Raw genomic sequence first — 17,197 nt, forward strand, 5'->3', positions numbered from 1 at the left:
AAGCACCTCCCGGATATTATCTGTATGATATAAGTACCTCCCGGATATATTCTGTATGATATAAGCACCTCCCGGATATTATCTGTATGATATAAGCACCTGTCGGATATTATCTGTATGATATAAGCAACTCCCGGATTTTATCTGTATGATATAATCAACTCCCGGATATTGGGCCTGATTCAGAGCCGGTCGCTATTTGCGCTCGCTCGTCCAGAAAATAGGGGTGGCTATTCAAATGAACCGTTCGCTGTTTGCGGTCTGTTCACGCCTCTAGGTCTGCACGAGCGAACAAAACTTGCGGTCGTTTTTTGGGAAACTACGCCCCCTGGCCGCTCGCATCCTACGTCATGTCCGCTATTTATTAGATTAATCGAGTACATCGAACAGGGTATGATCTGCTCGCTATTCTTGTGGTTGGTTTTTGCTACCACAATTTTGCCACAATTTCTGGCTTAAAACAACCCAGTGACATGGTCAATAACGCTGCTGTTTTAATTATGCACACCCATAAAACGCCCGTTTTTACCTTTAAGCACGCCTGCGATCGGATCTCCACTCCCCGTCTTCAAGCACCTTCCCTTGTTACCACCCACATACGCCTCATCCTGTCACTCAAATTATCAGGCATTCGCTATTTTGCGAGCACTAGAATTTCGCCCGCACTGACAGGTTCGCGCATGCATATAACGATCCGTGCGCATGCACAGTTGGGCAAACATCGCTCGGAGCGAACGAGCTGCCGCTTACGAGTGGCTCTGAATCAGGCCCATTATCTGTATGATATAAGCACCTCCCGGATATTATCTGTCTGATATAAGCACCTCCCGGATATTATCTGTATGATAGAAGAACCTCCCGGATATTATCTGTATGATACAAGAACCTCCCGGATATTATCAGTATGATATAAGGACCTCCCGGATATTATCTATATGATATAAGCACCTCCCGGATATTGTCTCTGTGATATAAGCACCTCCCGGATATTATTTATATGATATAAGCACCTCACGGATATTGTCTGTGTGATATAAGCACCTCCCGGATATTGTCTGTGTGATATAAGCACCTCCCGGATATTATCTGTATGATATAAGCACCTCCTGGATATATTCTGTATGATATAAGCACCTCCCGGAAATTATCTGTATGACATAAGCCCCTTCCCGATATATATTCTGTATGATATAAGCACCTCCCGGATATTATCTGTATGATATAAGCACCTGTCTGATATTATCTGTATGATATAAGCACCTCCCGGATATTATCTGTGTGATATAAGCCCCTCTCTATATTATCTGTGTGATATAAGCACCTCCCGGATATTATCTGTATGATATAAGCACCTCCCGGATATATTCTGTATGATATAAGCACCTCCCGGATATTATCTGTATGATATAAGCACCTGTCGGATATTATCTGTATGATATAAGTACCTCCCGGATATTATCTGTATGATATAAGCACCTCCCGGATATTATCTGTCTGATATAAGCACCTCCCGGATATTATCTGTGTGATATAAGCACCTCCCGGATATATTCTGTATGATATAAGCACCTCCCGGATATATTCTGTATGATATAAGCACCTCCCGGATATTATCTGTATGATATAAGCACCTGTCGGATATTATCTGTATGATATAAGCACCTCCCGGATATTATCTGTGTGATATAAGCACCTCCCGGATATTATCTGTATGATATAAGCACCTCCCGGATATTATCTGTATGATATAAGCACCTCCCGGATATTATCTGTATGATATAAGCACCTGTCGGATATTATCTGTATGATATAAGCAACTCCCGGATTTTATCTGTATGATATAATCAACTCCCGAATATTGGGCCTGATTCAGAGCCGGTCGCTATTTGCGCTCGCTCGTCCAGAAAATAGGGGTGGCTATTCAAATGAACCGTTCGCTGTTTGCGGTCTGTTCACGCCTCTAGGTCTGCACGAGCGAAAAAAACTTGCGGTCGTTTTTTGGGAAACTACGCCCCCTGGCCGCTCGCATCCTATGTCATGTCCGCTATTTATTAGATTAATCGAGTACATCGAACAGGGTATGATCTGCTCGCTATTCTTGTGGTTGGTTTTTGCTACCACAATTTTGCCACAATTTCTGGCTTAAAACAACCCAGTGACATGGTCAATAACGCTGCTGTTTTAATTATGCACACCCATAAAACGCCCGTTTTTACCTTTAAGCACGCCTGCGATCGGATCTCCACTCCCCGTCTTCAAGCACCTTCCCTTGTTACCACCCACATACGCCTCATCCTGTCACTCAAATTATCAGGCATTCGCTATTTTGCGAGCACAAGAATTTCGCCCGCACTGACTGGTTCGCGCATGCATATAACGATCCGTGCGCATGCACAGTTGGGCAAACATCGCTCGGAGCGAACGAGCTGCCGCTTACGAGTGGCTCTGAATCAGGCCCATTATCTGTATGATATAAGCACCTCCCGGATATTATCTGTCTGATATAAGCACCTCCCGGATATTATCTGTATGATAGAAGAACCTCCCGGATATTATCTGTATGATACAAGAACCTCCCGGATATTATCAGTATGATATAAGGACCTCCCGGATATTATCTATATGATATAAGCACCTCCCGGATATTGTCTCTGTGATATAAGCACCTCCCGGATATTATTTATATGATATAAGCACCTCACGGATATTGTCTGTGTGATATAAGCACCTCCCGGATATTGTCTGTGTGATATAAGCACCTCCCGGATATTATCTGTATGATATAAGCACCTCCTGGATATATTCTGTATGATATAAGCACCTCCCGGAAATTATCTGTATGACATAAGCACCTCCCGCATATATATTCTGTATGATATAAGCACCTCCCGGATATTATCTGTATGATATAAGCACCTGTCTGATATTATCTGTATGATATAAGCACCTCCCGGATATTATCTGTGTGATATAAGCCCCTCTCTATATTATCTGTGTGATATAAGCACCTCCCGGATATTATCTGTATGATATAAGCACCTCCCGGATATATTCTGTATGATATAAGCACCTCCCGGATATTATCTGTATGATATAAGCACCTGTCGGATATTATCTGTATGATATAAGTACCTCCCGGATATTATCTGTATGATATAAGCACCTCCCGGATATTATCTGTCTGATATAAGCACCTCCCGGATATTATCTGTGTGATATAAGCACCTCCCGGATATTATCTGTATGATATAAGCACCTCCCGGATATATTCTGTATGATATAAGCACCTCCCGAATATTATCTGTATGATATAAGCACCTGTCGGATATTATCTGTATGATATAAGCACCTCCCGGATATTATCTGTGTGATATAAGCACCTCCCGGATATTATCTGTATGATATAAGCACCTCCCGGATATTATCTGTATGATATAAGCACCTCCCGGATATATTCTGTATGATATAAGCACCTCCCGGATATTATCTGTATGATATAAGCACCTGTCGGATATTATCTGTATGATATAAGCACCTCCCGGATATTATCTGTATGATATAAGCACCTCCCGGATATTATCTGTATGATATAAGCACCTGTCGGATATTATCTGTATGATATAAGCAACTCCCGGATTTTATCTGTATGATATAATCAACTCCCGGATATTGGGCCTGATTCAGAGCCGGTCGCTATTTGCGCTCGCTCGTCCAGAAAATAGGGGTGGCTATTCAAATGAACCGTTCGCTGTTTGCGGTCTGTTCACGCCTCTAGGTCTGCACGAGCGAACAAAACTTGCGGTCATTTTTTGGGAAACTACGCCCCCTGGCCGCTCGCATCCTATGTCATGTCCGCTATTTATTAGATTAATCGAGTACATCGAACAGGGTATGATCTGCTCGCTATTCTTGTGGTTGGTTTTTGCTACCACAATTTTGCCACAATTTCTGGCTTAAAACAACCCAGTGACATGGTCAATAACGCTGCTGTTTTAATTATGCACACCCATAAAACGCCCGTTTTTACCTTTAAGCACGCCTGCGATCGGATCTCCACTCCCCGTCTTCAAGCACCTTCCCTTGTTACCACCCACATACGCCTCATCCTGTCACTCAAATTATCAGGCATTCGCTATTTTGCGAGCACAAGAATTTCGCCCGCACTGACTGGTTCGCGCATGCATATAACGATCCGTGCGCATGCACAGTTGGGCAAACATCGCTCGGAGCGAACGAGCTGCCGCTTACGAGTGGCTCTGAATCAGGCCCATTATCTGTATGATATAAGCACCTCCCGGATATTATCTGTCTGATATAAGCACCTCCCGGATATTATCTGTATGATAGAAGAACCTCCCGGATATTATCTGTATGATACAAGAACCTCCCGGATATTATCAGTATGATATAAGGACCTCCCGGATATTATCTATATGATATAAGCACCTCCCGGATATTGTCTCTGTGATATAAGCACCTCCCGGATATTATTTATATGATATAAGCACCTCACGGATATTGTCTGTGTGATATAAGCACCTCCCGGATATTGTCTGTGTGATATAAGCACCTCCCGGATATTATCTGTATGATATAAGCACCTCCTGGATATATTCTGTATGATATAAGCACCTCCCGGAAATTATCTGTATGACATAAGCACCTCCCGGATATATATTCTGTATGATATAAGCACCTCCCGGATATTATCTGTATGATATAAGCACCTGTCTGATATTATCTGTATGATATAAGCACCTCCCGGATATTATCTGTGTGATATAAGCCCCTCTCTATATTATCTGTGTGATATAAGCACCTCCCGGATATTATCTGTATGATATAAGCACCTCCCGGATATATTCTGTATGATATAAGCACCTCCCGGATATTATCTGTATGATATAAGCACCTGTCGGATATTATCTGTATGATATAAGTACCTCCCGGATATTATCTGTATGATATAAGCACCTCCCGGATATTATCTGTCTGATATAAGCACCTCCCGGATATTATCTGTGTGATATAAGCACCTCCCGGATATTATCTGTATGATATAAGCACCTCCCGGATATATTCTGTATGATATAAGCACCTCCCGGATATTATCTGTATGATATAAGCACCTGTCGGATATTATCTGTATGATATAAGCACCTCCCGGATATTATCTGTGTGATATAAGCACCTCCCGGATATTATCTGTATGATATAAGCACCTCCCGGATATTATCTGTATGATATAAGCACCTCCCGGATATATTCTGTATGATATAAGCACCTCCCGGATATTATCTGTATGATATAAGCACCTGTCGGATATTATCTGTATGATATAAGCAACTCCCGGATTTTATCTTTATGATATAATCAACTCCCGGATATTGGGCCTGATTCAGAGCCGGTCGCTATTTGCGCTCGCTCGTCCAGAAAATAGGGGTGGCTATTCAAATGAACCGTTCGCTGTTTGCGGTCTGTTCACGCCTCTAGGTCTGCACGAGCGAACAAAACTTGCGGTCGTTTTTTGGGAAACTACGCCCCCTGGCCGCTCGCATCCTACGTCATGTCCGCTATTTATTAGATTAATCAAGTACATCGAGCAGGGTATGATCTGCTCGCTATTCTTGTGGTTGGTTTTTGCTACCACAATTTTGCCACAATTTCTGGCTTAAAACAACCCAGTGACATGGTCAATGACGCTGCTGTTTTAATTATGCACAACCATAAAACGCCCGTTTTGACCTTTAAGCACGCCTGCGATCGGATCTCCACTCCCCGTCTTCAAGCACCTTCCCTTGTTACCACCCACATACGCCTCATCCTGTCACTCAAATTATCAGGCATTCGCTATTTTGCGAGCACAAGAATTTCGGCCGCACTGACTGGTTCGCGCATGCATATAACGATCCGTGCGCATGCACAGTTGGGCAAACATCGCTCGGAGCGAACGAGCTGCCGCTTACGAGTGGCTCTGAATCAGGCCCATTATCTGTATGATATAAGCACCTCCCGGATATTATCTGTCTGATATAAGCACCTCCCGGATATATTCTGTATGATATAAGCACCTCCCGGATATTATCTGTATGATAGAAGAACCTCCCGGATATTATCTGTATGATATAAGAACCTCCCGGATATTATCTGTATGATATAAGGACCTCCCGGATATTATCTATATGATATAAGCACCTCCCGGATATTGTCTCTGTGATATAAGCACCTCCCGGATATTATTTATATGATATAAGCACCTCACGGATATTGTCTGTGTGATATAAGCACCTCCCGGATATTGTCTGTGTGATATAAGCACCTCCCGGATATTATCTGTATGATATAAGCACCTCCTGGATATATTCTGTATGATATAAGCACCTCCCGGAAATTATCTGTATGACATAAGCACCTCCCGGATATATATTCTGTATGATATAAGCACCTCCCGGATATTATCTGTATGATATAAGCACCTGTCGGATATTATCTGTATGATATAAGCACCTCCCGGATATTATCTGTGTGATATAAGCCCCTCTCTATATTATCTGTGTGATATAAGCACCTCCCGGATATTATCTCTGTGATATAAGCACCTCCCGGATATATTCTGTATGATATAAGCACCTCCCGGATATTATCTGTATGATATAAGCACCTGTCGGATATTATCTGTATGATATAATCAACTCCCGGATATTGGGCCTGATTCAGAGCCGGTCGCTATTTGCGCTCGCTCGTCCAGAAAATAGGGGTGGCTATTCAAATGAACCGTTCGCTGTTTGCGGTCTGTTCACGCCTCTAGGTCTGCACGAGCGAACAAAACTTGCGGTCGTTTTTTGGGAAACTACGCCCCCTGGCCGCTCGCATCCTACGTCATGTCCGCTATTTATTAGATTAATCGAGTACATCGAACAGGGTATGATCTGCTCGCTATTCTTGTGGTTGGTTTTTGCTACCACAATTTTGCCACAATTTCTGGCTTAAAACAACCCAGTGACATGGTCAATAACGCTGCTGTTTTAATTATGCACACCCATAAAACGCCCGTTTTTACCTTTAAGCACGCCTGCGATCGGATCTCCACTCCCCGTCTTCAAGCACCTTCCCTTGTTACCACCCACATACGCCTCATCCTGTCACTCAAATTATCAGGCATTCGCTATTTTGCGAGCACAAGAATTTCGCCCGCACTGACTGGTTCGCGCATGCATATAACGATCCGTGCGCATGCACAGTTGGCCAAACATCGCTCGGAGCGAACGAGCTGCCGCTTACGAGTGGCTCTGAATCAGGCCCATTATCTGTATGATATAAGCACCTACCGGATATATTCTGTATGATATAAGCACCTCCCGGATATTATCTGTATGATAGAGAAACCTCCCGGATATTATCTGTATGATAGAAGAACCTCCCGGATATTATCAGTATGATATAAGGACCTCCCGGATATTATCTATATGATATAAGCACCTCCCGGATATTGTCTCTGTGATATAAGCACCTCCCGGATATTATTTATATGATATAAGCACCTCACGGATATTGTCTGTGTGATATAAGCACCTCCCGGATATTATCTGTATGATATAAGCACCTCCTGGATATATTCTGTATGATATAAGCACCTCCCGGAAATTATCTGTATGACATAAGCACCTCCCGGATATATATTCTGTATGATATAAGCACCTCCCGGATATTATCTGTATGATATAAGCACCTGTCTGATATTATCTGTATGATATAAGCACCTCCCGGATATTATCTGTGTGATATAAGCCCCTCTCTATATTATCTGTGTGATATAAGCACCTCCCGGATATTATCTGTATGATATAAGCACCTCCCGGATATATTCTGTATGATATAAGCACCTCCCGGATATTATCTGTATGATATAAGCACCTGTCAGATATTATCTGTATGATATAATCACCTCCCGGATATTATCTGTGTGATATAAGCCCCTCCCGGATATTATCTGTGTGATATAAGCCCCTCCCGGATATTATCTGTGTGATATGAGCACCTCCCGGATATTATCTGTGTGATATGAGCACCTCCCGGATATTATCTGTGTGAAATGAGCACCTCCCGGATATTATCTGTGTGATATGAGCACCTCCCGGATATTATCTGTGTGATATGAGCACCTCCCGGATATTATCTGTGTGATATAAGCACCTGTCGGATATTATCTGTATGATATAATCAACTCCCGGATATTGGGCCTGATTCAGAGCCGGTCGCTATTTGCGCTCGCTCGTCCAGAAAATAGGGGTGGCTATTCAAATGAACCGTTCGCTGTTTGCGGTCTGTTCACGCCTCTAGGTCTGCACGAGCGAACAAAACTTGCGGTCGTTTTTTGGGAAACTACGCCCCCTGGCCGCTCGCATCCTACGTCATGTCCGCTATTTATTAGATTAATCGAGTACATCGAACAGGGTATGATCTGCTCACTATTCTTGTGGTTGGTTTTTGCTACCACAATTTTGCCACAATTTCTGGCTTAAAACAACCCAGTGACATGGTCAATAACGCTGCTGTTTTAATTATGCACACCCATAAAACGCCCGTTTTTACCTTTAAGCACGCCTGCGATCGGATCTCCACTCCCCGTCTTCAAGCACCTTCCCTTGTTACCACCCACATACGCCTCATCCTGTCACTCAAATTATCAGGCATTCGCTATTTTGCGAGCACAAGAATTTCGCCCGCACTGACTGGTTCGCGCATGCATATAACGATCCGTGCGCATGCACAGTTGGGCAAACATCGCTCGGAGCGAACGAGCTGCCGCTTACGAGTGGCTCTGAATCAGGCCCATTATCTGTATGATATAAGCACCTACCGGATATTATCTGTCTGATATAAGCACCTCCCGGATATATTCTGTATGATATAAGTACCTCCCGGATATTATCTGTATGATACAAGAACCTCCCGGATATTATCAGTATGATATAAGGACCTCCCGGATATTATCTATGTGATATAAGCACCTCCCGGATATTGTCTCTGTGATATAAGCACCTCCCGGATATTATTTATATGATATAAGCACCTCACGGATATTGTCTGTGTGATGTAAGCACCTCCCGAATATTATCTGTATGATATAAGCACCTCCTGGATATATTCTGTATGATATAAGCACCTCCCGGAAATTATCTGTATGACATAAGCACCTCCCGGATATATATTCTGTATGATATAAGCACCTCCCGGATATTATCTGTATGATATAAGCACCTGTCTGATATTATCTGTATGATATAAGCACCTCCCGGATATTATCTGTGTGATATAAGCCCCTCTCTATATTATCTGTGTGATATAAGCACCTCCCGGATATTATCTGTATGATATAAGCACCTCCCGGATATATTCTGTATGATATAAGCACCTCCCGGATATTATCTGTATGATATAAGCACCTGTCGGATATTATCTGTATGATATAAGTACCTCCCGGATATTATCTGTATGATACAAGCACCTCCCGGATATTATCTGTCTGATATAAGCACCTCCCGGATATTATCTGTGTGATATAAGCACCTCCCGGATATTATCTGTATGATATAAGCACCTCCCGGATATATTCTGTATGATATAAGCACCTCCCGTATATTATCTGTATGATATAAGCACCTGTCGGATATTATCTGTATGATATAAGCACCTCCCGGATATTATATGTGTGATATAAGCACCTCCCGGATATTATCTGTGTGATATAAGCACCTCCCGGATATTATCTGTATGATATAAGCACCTCCCGGATATTATCTGTATGATATAAGCACCTCCCGGATATATTCTGTATGATATAAGCACCTCCCGGATATTATCTGTATGATATAAGCACCTGTCGGATATTATCTGTATGATATAAGCAACTCCCGGATTTTATCTGTATGATATAATCAACTCCCGGATATTGGGCCTGATTCAGAGCCGGTCGCTATTTGCGCTCGCTCGTCCAGAAAATAGGGGTGGCTATTCAAATGAACCGTTCGCTGTTTGCGGTCTGTTCACGCCTCTAGGTCTGCACGAGCGAACAAAACTTGCGGTCGTTTTTTGGGAAACTACACCCCCTGGCCGCTCGCATCCTACGTCATGTCCGCTATTTATTAGATTAATCAAGTACATCGAACAGGGTATGATCTGCTCGCTATTCTTGTGGTTGGTTTTTGCTACCACAATTTTGCCACAATTTCTGGCTTAAAACAACCCAGTGACGTGGTCAATGACGCTGCTGTTTTAATTATGCACACCCATAAAACGCCCGTTTTGACCTTTAAGCACGCCTGCGATCGGATCTCCACTCCCCGTCTTCAAGCACCTTCCCTTGTTACCACCCACATACGCCTCATCCTGTCACTCAAATTATCAGGCATTCGCTATTTTGCGAGCACAAGAATTTCGGCCGCACTGACTGGTTCGCGCATGCATATAACGATCCGTGCGCATGCACAGTTGGGCAAACATCGCTCGGAGCGAACGAGCTGCCGCTTACGAGTGGCTCTGAATCAGGCCCATTATCTGTATGATATAAGCACCTCCCGGATATTATCTGTCTGATATAAGCACCTCCCGGATATATTCTGTATGATATAAGCACCTCCCGGATATTATCTGTATGATAGAAGAACCTCCCGGATATTATCTGTATGATATAAGAACCTCCCGGATATTATCTGTATGATATAAGGACCTCCCGGATATTATCTATATGATATAAGCACCTCCCGGATATTGTCTCTGTGATATAAGCACCTCCCGGATATTATTTATATGATATAAGCACCTCACGGATATTGTCTGTGTGATATAAGCACCTCCCGGATATTGTCTGTGTGATATAAGCACCTCCCGGATATTATCTGTATGATATAAGTACCTCCTGGATATATTCTGTATGATATAAGCACCTCCCGGAAATTATCTGTATGACATAAGCACCTCCCGGATATATATTCTGTATGATATAAGCACCTCACGGATATTATCTGTATGATATAAGCACCTGTCGGATATTATCTGTATGATATAAGCACCTCCCGGATATTATCTGTGTGATATAAGCCCCTCTCTATATTATCTGTGTGATATAAGCACCTCCCGGATATTATCTGTGTGATATAAGCACCTCCCGGATATATTCTGTATGATATAAGCACCTCCCGGATATTATCTGTATGATATAAGCACCTGTCGGATATTATCTGTATGATATAAGTACCTCCCGGATATTATCTGTATGATATAAGCACCTGTCGGATATTATCTGTATGATATAAGCACCTCCCGGATATTATCTGTGTGATATAAGCACCTCCCGGATATTATCTGTGTGATATAAGCACCTCCCGGATATTATCTGTGTGATATAAGCACCTCCCGGATATATTCTGTATGATATAAGCACCTCCCGGATATTATCTGTATGATATAAGCACCTGTCGGATATTATCTGTATGATATAAGCAACTCCCGGATTTTATCTGTATGATATAATCAACTCCCGGATATTGGGCCTGATTCAGAGCCGGTCGCTATTTGCGCTCGCTCGTCCAGAAAATAGGGGTGGCTATTCAAATGAACCGTTCGCTGTTTGCGGTCTGTTCACGCCTCTAGGTCTGCACGAGCGAACAAAACTTGCGGTCGTTTTTTGGGAAACTACGCCCCCTGGCCGCTCGCATCCTACGTCATGTCCGCTATTTATTAGATTAATCGAGTACATCGAAGAGGGTATGATCTGCTCGCTATTCTTGTGGTTGGTTTTTGCTACCACAATTTTGCCACAATTTCTGGCTTAAAACAACCCAGTGACATGGTCAATGACGCTGCTGTTTTAATTATGCACACCCATAAAACGCCCGTTTTTACCTTTAAGCACGCCTGCGATCGGATCTCCACTCCCCGTCTTCAAGCACCTTCCCTTGTTACCACCCACATACGCCTCATCCTGTCACTCAAATTATCAGGCATTCGCTATTTTGCGAGCACAAGAATTTCGGCCGCACTGACTTGTTCGCGCATGCATATAACGATCCGTGCGCATGCACAGTTGGGCAAACATCGCTCGGAGCGAACGAGCTGCCGCTTACGAGTGGCTCTGAATCAGGCCCATTATCTGTATGATATAAGCACCTCCCGGATATTATCTGTCTGATATAAGCACCTCCCGGATATATTCTGTATGATATAAGCACCTCCCGGATATTATCTGTATGATAGAAGAACCTCCCGGATATTATCTGTAAGATATAAGAACCTCCCGGATATTATCTGTATGATATAAGGACCTCCCGGATATTATCTATATGATATAAGCACCTCCCGGATATTGTCTCTGTGATATAAGCACCTCCCAGATATTATTTATATGATATAAGCACCTCACGGATATTGGCCCTCATTCAGAGCCGCTCGTTAGCGGCAGTACGCTCGTTCCGAGCGATGTTTGCACATCTGCGCATGCGTACGGTTTTTAGTACGCATGCGCGAACCAGTCAGTGCGGCCGATAATCGTTGGTACGCAATATAGCGAGGGCCTGCTATTTTGAGTGACAGAATGAGGCGTATGTGGGTGGTAACAGGGGAAGGTGCTTGAAAATGGGGAGTGGAGATCCGAACGCAGGCGTGCTTAAAGGTCAAAACGGGCGTTTTATGGGTGTGCATATTTAAAACAGCAGCGTCATTGACCACGTCACTGGGTTATTTTATAGCCAGAACTGCTCGCAAATTTGTGGTAGCAAACACCAACCACAAGAATAGCGAGCAGTTCATACGCTGGTCGATGTACTCGATTAATCTAATAAATAGCGGACATGACGTAGGATGCGAGCGGCCAGGGGGCTTTTTAAAAAATAAACGAGCGTATGTTTTGCTCGCTCGTTCAGACTTAGAGGTGTGAACAGACTGCAATGTGCGTACGGATCATTTGAATAGCCACCCCTTGTTTTTAAACGAGCGACCACAAATAGCGAACGGCTCTGAATGAGGGCCATTGTCTGTGTGATATAAGCACCTCCCGGATATTGTCTGTGTGATATAAGCACCTGTCGGATATTATCTGTATGATATAAGTACCTCCCGGATATTATCTGTATGATATAAGCACCTCCCGGATATTATCTGTGTGATATAAGCACCTCCCGGATATTATCTGTGTGATATAAGCACCTCCCGGATATTATCTGTATGATATAAGCACCTCCCGGATATATTCTGTATGATATAAGCACCTCCCGGATATTATCTGTATGATATAAGCACCTGTCGGATATTATCTGTATGATATAAGCACCTCCCGGATATTATCTGTGTGATATAAGCACCTCCCGGATATTATCTGTGTGATATAAGCACCTCCCGGATATTATCTGTGTGATATAAGCACCTCCCGGATATATTCTGTATGATATAAGCACCTCCCGGATATTATCTGTATGATATAAGCACCTGTCGGATATTATCTGTATGATATAAGCAACTCCCGGATTTTATCTGTATGATATAATCAACTCACGGATATTGGGCCTGATTCAGAGCCGGTCGCTATTTGCGCTCGCTCGTCCAGAAAATAGGGGTGGCTATTCAAATGAACCGTTCTCTGTTTGCGGTCTGTTCACGCCTCTAGGTCTGCACGAGCGAACAAAACTTGCGGTCGTTTTTTGGGAAACTACGCCCCCTGGCCGCTCGCATCCTACGTCATGTCCGCTATTTATTAGATTAATCGAGTACATCGAACAGGGTATGATCTGCTCGCTATTCTTGTGGTTGGTTTTTGCTACCACAATTTTGCCACAATTTCTGGCTTAAAACAACCCAGTGACATGGTCAATGACGCTGCTGTTTTAATTATGCACACCCATAAAACGCCCGTTTTTACCTTTAAGCACGCCTGCGATCGGATCTCCACTCCCCGTCTTCAAGCACCTTCCCTTGTTACCACCCACATACGCCTCATCCTGTCACTCAAATTATCAGGCATTCGCTATTTTGCGAGCACAAGAATTTTGGCCGCACTGACTGGTTCGCGCATGCATATAACGATCCGTGCGCATGCACAGTTGGGCAAACATCGCTCGGAGCGAACGAGCTGCCGCTTACGAGTGGCTCTGAATCAGGCCCATTATCTGTATGATATAAGCACCTCCCGGATATTATCTGTCTGATATAAGCACCTCCCGGATATATTCTGTATGATATAAGCACCTCCCGGATATTATCTGTATGATAGAAGAACCTCCCGGATATTATCTGTATGATATAAGAACCTCCCGGATATTTGTATGATATAATGACCTCCCGGATATTATCTATATGATATAAGCACCTCCCGGATATTGTCTCTGTGATATAAGCACCTCCCGGATATTATTTATATGATATAAGCACCTCCCGGATATTGTCTGTGTGATATAAGCACCTCCCGGATATTGTCTGTGTGATATAAGCACCTCCCGGATATTATCTGTATGATATAAGCACCTCCTGGATATATTCTATATGATATAAGCACCTCCCGGAAATTATCTGTATGACATAAGCACCTCCCGGATATATATTCTGTATGATATAAGCACCTCCCGGATATTATCTGTATGATATAAGCACCTGTCGGATATTATCTGTATGATATAAGCACCTCCCAGATATTATATGTGTGATATAAGCACCTCCCGGATATTATCTGTGTGATATAAGCACCTCCCGTATATTATCTGTATGATATATGCACCTCCCGGATATATTCTGTATGATATAAGCACCTGTCGGATATTATCTGTATGATATAAGCACCTGTCGGATATTATCTGTATGATATAAGTACCTCCCGGATATTATCTGTATGATATAATCACCTCCCGGATACTATCTGTATGATATAAGCACCTCCAGGATATTATCTGTATGATATAAGCACCTCCCGGATATTATCTGTGTGATATAAGCCCCTCCCGGATATTATCTGTGTGATATAAGCCCCTCCCGGATATTATCTGTGTGATATGAGCACCTCCCGGATATTATCTGTGTGATATGAGCACCTCCCGGATATTATCTGTGTGAAATGAGCACCTCCCGGATATTATCTGTGTGATATGAGCACCTCCCGGATATTATCTGTGTGATATGAGCACCTCCCGGATATTATCTGTGTGATATGAGCCCCTCCCGGATATTATCTGTGTGATATAAGCACCTGTCGGATATTATCTGTATGATATAATCAACTCCCGGATATTGGGCCTGATTCAGAGCCGGTCGCTATTTGCGCTCGCTCGTCCAGAAAATAGGGGTGGCTATTCAAATGAACCGTTCGCTGTTTGCGGTCTGTTCACGCCTCTAGGTCTGCACGAGCGAACAAAACTTGCGGTCGTTTTTTGGGAAACTACGCCCGCTGGCCGCTCGCATCCTACGTCATGTCCGCTATTTATTAGATTAATCGAGTACATCGAACAGGGTATGATCTGCTCACTATTCTTGTGGTTGGTTTTTGCTACCACAATTTTGCCACAATTTCTGGCTTAAAACAACCCAGTGACATGGTCAATAACGCTGCTGTTTTAATTATGCACACCCATAAAACGCCCGTTTTTACCTTTAAGCACGCCTGCGATCGGATCTCCACTCCCCGTCTTCAAGCACCTTCCCTTGTTACCACCCACATACGCCTCATCCTGTCACTCAAATTATCAGGCATTCGCTATTTTGCAAGCACAAGAATTTCGCCCGCACTGACTGGTTCGCGCATGCATATAACGATCCGTGCGCATGCACAGTTGGGCAAACATCGCTCGGAGCGAACGAGCTGCCGCTTACGAGTGGCTCTGAATCAGGCCCATTATCTGTATGATATAAGCACCTACCGGATATTATCTGTCTGATATAAGCACCTCCCGGATATATTCTGTATGATATAAGCACCTCCCGGATATTATCTGTATGATACAAGAACCTCCCGGATATTATCAGTATGATATAAGGACCTCCCGGATATTATCTATGTGATATAAGCACCTCCCGGATATTGTCTCTGTGATATAAGCACCTCCCGGATATTATTTATATGATATAAGCACCTCACGGATATTGTCTGTGTGATGTAAGCACCTCCCGGATATTATCTGTATGATATAAGCACCTCCTGGATATATTCTGTATGATATAAGCACCTCCCGGAAATTATCTGTATGACATAAGCACCTCCCGGATATATATTCTTTATGATATAAGCACCTCCCGGATATTATCTGCATGATATAAGCACCTGTCTGATATTATCTGTATGATATAAGCACCTCCCGGATATTATCTGTGTGATATAAGCCCCTCTCTATATTATCTGTGTGATATAAGCACCTCCCGGATATTATCTGTATGATATAAGCACCTCCCGGATATATTCTGTATGATATAAGCACCTCCCGGATATTATCTGTATGATATAAGCACCTGTCGGATATTATCTGTATGATATAAGTACCTCCCGGATATTATCTGTATGATACAAGCACCTCCCGGATATTATCTGTCTGATATAAGCACCGCCCGGATATTATCTGTGTGATATAAGCACCTCCCGGATATTATCTGTATGATATAAGCACCTCCCGGATATATTCTGTATGATATAAGCACCTCCCGGATATTATCTGTATGATATAAGCACCTGTCGGATATTATCTGTATGATATAAGCACCTCCCGGATATTATCTGTGTGATATAAGCACCTCCCGGATATTATCTGTGTGATATAAGCACCTCCCGGATATTATCTGTATGATATAAGCACCTCCCGGATATTATCTGTATGATATAAGCACCTCCCGGATATATTCTGTATGATATAAGCACCTCCCGGATATTATCTGTATGATATAAGCACCTGTCGGATATTATCTGTATGATATAAGCAACTCCCGGATTTTATCTGTATGATATAATCAACTCCCGGATATTGGGCCTGATTCAGAGCCGGTCGCTATTTGCGCTCGCTCGTCCAGAAAATAGGGGTGGCTATTCAAATGAACCGTTCGCTGTTTGCGGTCTGTTCACGCCTCTAGGTCTGCACGAGCGAACAAAACTTGCGGTCGTTTTTTGGGAAACTACACCCCCTGGCCGCTCGCATCCTACGTCATGTCCGCTATTTATTAGATTAATCAAGTA

The 17,197-nt window shown here is 43.1% G+C and overlaps 1 protein-coding gene across 1 annotated transcript in view; it reads left to right on the forward strand.

The window, feature by feature from the left end:
• LOC148439563 (interferon-induced GTP-binding protein Mx1-like) overlaps nucleotides 1-17,197 on the forward strand; it is a 609,237-nt gene that overhangs the window by 132,564 nt on the left and 459,476 nt on the right. The window lies entirely within an intron of this gene.

This window comes from Taudactylus pleione, unplaced genomic scaffold (assembly GCF_031769625.1).
Source record: "Taudactylus pleione unplaced genomic scaffold, aTauple2 ptg001697l, whole genome shotgun sequence".
Classification (NCBI taxonomy): Eukaryota; Metazoa; Chordata; class Amphibia; order Anura; family Myobatrachidae; genus Taudactylus; species Taudactylus pleione.